General features: G+C 37.9%; 1 pseudogene; it reads left to right on the plus strand.

Moving 5' to 3' along the window:
• Nucleotides 1-3,345: 3,345 nt before the first annotated feature.
• Nucleotides 3,346-4,157, plus strand: LOC149042631 (uncharacterized; annotated as a pseudogene).
• Nucleotides 4,158-5,520: the final 1,363 nt, after the last annotated feature.

Raw genomic sequence — 5,520 nt, forward strand, 5'->3', positions numbered from 1 at the left:
TCGCATAAAGTTAAGGCCGTTTTTCGAATCCGAGTTCATCAACAACTAGGTGCTTATGTTGACCTATACGACCAGAAAAAACACTATGCACATGTTTACAGTCTACGTTTGATGGTCAGCTCCTGGAACTTGAAAAGTGAAATCTTCTCTTTCCATCTTCCAGTGACTCCACCTTTTTCATTAACTTGCAGCATACTTCATTCCGGCAATTTGTGTAATCTCCCAATAAATATGTTTTCAGGCGTAACAAAGCTAAAATTTCTGTAAGTGAGAACATCTTACATTTTTAAAGACTGGAACACTGGATAATGCAATTCAAGAGTTTTCATTGGCTTAGTTATCATGGGTCATGAGCCATAATACCATGCTCTATAAATATGGTAAATGTACGCGTCAAAAAAATAAAGTTTACAAAATTAAGCTTAAAAGGTTAATAATATTTTGGGGCGTTTTTTATGCAACAATTATTCCACTCGCGCTTGTTAGATATGACATTGTTATAGTCAACTCGGCCCTGCGGGCCTCGTTGGTTATAATCGTTGTAACAGTGGGAGTTGCATTAATCTTGCTCGTTAAGATAGAGACCTAACTTGTAGAAAGATACAGGATATTGCACAGTGTATGTTTCTTCATTTAAACAATTTGTTGCGCTTAGTGATGAGACATTTCTAAAAGGAAGAGAGAAAACAATGTTCCCCTCAGGCAAGTACCATCCGATTTATTAATAGGGCATGATCTAATCACATAGAATGTTCTTGACTGTTGCGTATGCCCATATAAGGTATGTTGGTAACAAGCTGTAGCTGTTATCGCTCGGTAAGCTTTCAATGAAGTTGTGTTGCACACTACAAGTGACTTCTACAACAGCATAGCGTGATTAAAAAGGCTAACTGTGCAATACTGACCTACTGAGAAGACTTAATCTTCCTTGATTTACACAAAAGACAACTACTTCGACTCAACATTTACGCAGCAATAAGATAAAGAAAACGGTAAAATTAGCCTTTGATTTATTAAATCGCAATTCAAATGATCGGTTTATATTTCGATAAGGGGTTTGAAATCAAGTGGTGTAATGACTCTTAACTTCACCAAACTTGTTCCTTATGTAAAACTGTAAAAACGTTGTCGTAGCAGTTAAACCATGTGAATTTAATTTTGATTTTCCAGATGTAATTAGATTGGTCTAAAACTTTGTCTCACCTAGACGTACTGTTGTGTGGCTCTCAAACCAACTCTGATATTTGTATTTGTAAGGACTCTAGGACTCAATTATTAAAATGACTCGATTCAGTTCACAAGATCTTGTCATCGTCGTTATCGATGATGGTTTCTAGATTTTTCCCTTGCCATTGGTTTTATATGGTCTGCTAATCTACGTAATTTGTACTTTATATTTCGACTAGCTGAAACTGAAATCCAAACGATTCAATAACAAAAAATATATTTGTATCTTTATTAATTTCCATTATAAAACTTCAAACTTCAACAGGGTTCTATCTTTCAATGCTTTTACGTCTTTGCCCAAGAACTTGTTTGCGAACCAAAAGCACCTGGAATTGCTGTGAGTTACAAAAACTACGACTTGTTTTCCTTATGAAAATTCTCCCGTAGCTAAGATATAAATGATGAGTAATGTAGTAATAATAATAATAAATAATATCTTAGCCAATAACTTGATTTATCAATTGTTTTTCATTTCTTCACTTTTTATTCGTTGTAATCTAAATGACGTCCTTACAGCACAGAATTGGAAATGGAAGCAAAGGATAAAATTTCAATCGGTGGTTACAACTTTGGTAACTCCTCGTTTTCTAAATGCATTTTGCCTTCCCCGCCTCCTTTAAAAACTTTGATGACCGCATCTGGACCCGTTGAAACCCGTCTTTTTTACGTCCTGATCTCTCCATGATAGTAAGGACTCTCTGATCAAACCCTGAAGAACGACCGTAATCAGTCCATTAACCTTCCTTTTGACGACGATAATATTTTTCCTCTGTGTTAAAGTGTGTACAAAATTGCTAATCTCTGATTTACATTTAACGAAACCGATATTCAAAACACACCAGTAACAACACCTAATCTGTTATTTCAAATGTAACTAAAACAATTCAATTTTTTGATAGGAACTTGAAATCCAACCCAAAGGCTTGTTTGCCAACCAAAAGCAACTGAGACGGCTGTGAGCTTCAAAATGATTAATTTTTCATCTCTTGAGTTACATCAGTTTTCATTAAGGATTTCTCTATCAAATACTTCCAGCGAAGAATTTGAAAAGATCTTAGTCACTAGATTACTAGATCAACAGGACTTTGTCATGGCATACTGAGAAAATCGACTGCAGTTAAAAAGTAAAAAGTAATTTTTTAGTGTTAGCATACCTTGCTTTTAATATTTTAACGCATCTGGAAGTTCATGATATACAGATCAAACACTTAAAAATACAATGATTATACTAGGATATCATGTCGTCATCGTCGATGCTGATATCTTTAGGCGTTGTTTGATGTGGTTATGACCTACCCATTGCCGCCGATTTCACGTTTTCGTTGACTATTTCGGATTCGTCGACACTCCAGACAAATCATTTTTGCAACAACAGCCCAGCTGATTTTTCATGTGTGAACTTGAAAAAATCATGACAAAAAGAGTAATAATAAAGATAATAATGGTAATACTTTCATGTTTTCACAGCTTTCCACAAGGAAATGCAATAACTTGTTCGCCCGAGAACTTGCTTGCTAACGAAAGCAACCCATACAGCTGTGAGAAACAAAAATTCACGAGTTTGTTTCCATTAGAAGAAAACATTATTCTGATCGTTTAGGCGAAAGGGACAAATACTTTTCCCTTTCAATTAGAGAAGATAAAATTTTCCGACCTCAATTTTTGTGTGATCTAAAGTGTGATTTAAAGACAAGCTAGAACTAGAATATCATTATTAAAACTTGATGACGAAGAGAGACTTAGGATTAGACCATGAAGGCATTTGAGGAAAACTTTAGATAATACTTGGATTTCATTTGTACACTACAGAAATCAGCTCCAAACATCAATCAAGTTTTCTCTTTGGTTTAAAAGTTGAGTTGATGTTGTTATTGACTATATTATAGAAGTTGAAAAGATTTAGATGGTTTCTCTCATGTTTACAAATAACTATATTTTCTAACGTTTTGCTAGCTACACTGAAGTGTGTTCGTCATGTATGATTCGTGCTAACTGTAGAAGCATTTTAGGCGTGCTTGTAGGTATGATAAATCCCTTAGGGCTATTAGGCTATTTGAGATTTTTTAAGTTGTGCAAGAGCCACCCGACGGCATCTCTTCCAACTTTGCTACATCTGTTATGCCGTCGGATACAGAACGAGCGAGCGTTCCTGCTACGATTTCTGAATTCTTTAATGAGGGAGATCTTGCTCATGCGACTGGTTCATGATCAACAGACTCGACGTTGTTCAACGCCGAGACTTCGGAGTTGTTTTCACAGCTTTTGGGCTTGAAGTTTGACCAGAAGTTCGCTGCATTCAAACGTGATCTAGACGAGAAAGAAGTTATCACTCAGTCCCAACTGAAGAAGCTGAAAACTGAATCCAAGGCTTCGAGTTCTTTTAACTTCAAAGCAAAAAAAGTACAATACAGGTTCAACAGCTCTCTACTAGATGCAATAGACGGGGCTGTCAAGACCATCTCAAAAGGCAACCTTTCAGCAGCCAATTCAGAGCTCAAAAGAGTGAAAATTCTCATTACTAAACGCAATAAGTTAATTCATTTCGCATACAAGAGCCTCGCTGGTTGGACAGTCGTTGAAGGTTATGAATCGACCGAACTCGCCAATGATTCAGAGGAGAGAAAAAGCTCCCATCAGCTGAGAGGCGAGCACTCGTTAAGATTCGGGAGAAGAAGCGTAGAAATGTGTCTAGCCGGCCTAACCCTACAACTACTCTTAATTCAACGAAGCTCCATTTGCTGGATCATCCATTGGCAGTTCTTTTTCTCCTGATCAGCCTCCTTTTTTGCATGGAGTCTTTTCGTGGACGTCAGCCTCAAACGGCAGACAAGCGCTTTAGCTGCGGACAGAGAGGGGCGAATTCTTCCTCCTGCCCAAACCGTTTTAGAGGAACCGTTTCAGCCGTTACAAGCAGTAAAAATACAAACTGACGATAAATAACCACCAGTTTTCCAGAAACTAGGGCAAGATAAGTATGATTTAGTTAGTTTAGTTAAATGTTTAGGAGACTTTGACCAACTTGAGCTTATTGGTAACTTTGCTGAATCATCTGATTCGCTCCACAGTTGTTCTAGCGCCTACTGTTAAAGTTAAAGGCAATCTTAAGCTTAATGTAGCTTTTTGGGAGCATATAGGTGCTTCTAGCTTCAATATCGATACTATTTTAGATGGGTTTAAGATTCCCTTCATTTACACCCCACCTTCACTACATTTTTTTACTAACCGCTCAACCATTCAGTATAGCGATTTTGTAGAGCACGCCATTTCTGATCTCCTGGCTACAGGTTCAGTGATTGAATGCGAGTCTGCTCCTACTGTTGTAAACCCCTTATCAGATTCTATACAGTCTAATGGTAAGAAAATCTATTTATTTTGTTATGGAATCCAAGGTAAAATTCGAAGACGCTAAAACCATGCTTTTTAGCTTTGTCGATAGTTCTTAGAATTGGTATTTCATTCGATATCAAATCTGGCTGTCATCATATAGACATTTTCCCGCTATACCAAGAGTTTTTAGGTTTTTCCTGGTCCAAGGATGGGTTGAGTTACTTTTACAAATTTATTCTTTTACCACTTCAGCCTTTGCCACCGACCCTTATATCTTTACCAAAGTCATGCGCCTTCAGGCTTTCAGAATAGCTGCGTATTTGGATGATGGTTTAGGGGTATACCCTACATTCGCCGAGTGTTGCTCCCAGTCCATGGCCGTAAAAACGGATTCGTTCTGTGCAAATTTTGTAGTGAATACCCAGAAAAGCATCTGGGCTCCAGTTCAGTCTCTTCGTTGGTTGGGGTATCGCTTGGATTTAAAGGATAACTTGCTGACTGTGCCTGAGGAAAAAATTGACAAGTCTCTCAGAGTAGTCTACCTGCTAGGGAACTGGCTACTGTCACGGGTGGTATTATTTCTAATACACTCGTTTTCGGTAATGTGTGCAAAATTATAACTAAGAGTCTTCAAAGGGCTCTTAACCGTAGAGAGGGATGGGTGTCTTACGATTATTTGGATTCCTGCGCTCGCAAGGAGTTAGAGTTCTGGAAGAATAATGTTTCTCATTTCAATTCCAAGTGTTTTGCAGACATTGCTCGCAAACCGTCTCGAATTGTTTACTCGGATGCTGGTGCTGTTGGATGTCATGCTTTTATTGCCATCGACGACACGCCTGTTTCCCAAAACAACTGGGATTCTTTGCGGATGAAACAGAGTTCCACGCGAAGAGAACTTCACTGTGTTAGCTTTACATTACAAGGTTTTGCACATCTTTTTTCAGGGTGCTCTGTTTGGTGGTTTTC

The sequence above is a fragment of the Pocillopora damicornis genome, chromosome 7 (assembly GCF_964200805.1).
Source record: "Pocillopora damicornis chromosome 7, jaPocDami1.2, whole genome shotgun sequence".
Lineage (NCBI taxonomy): Eukaryota > Metazoa > Cnidaria > Anthozoa > Scleractinia > Pocilloporidae > Pocillopora > Pocillopora damicornis.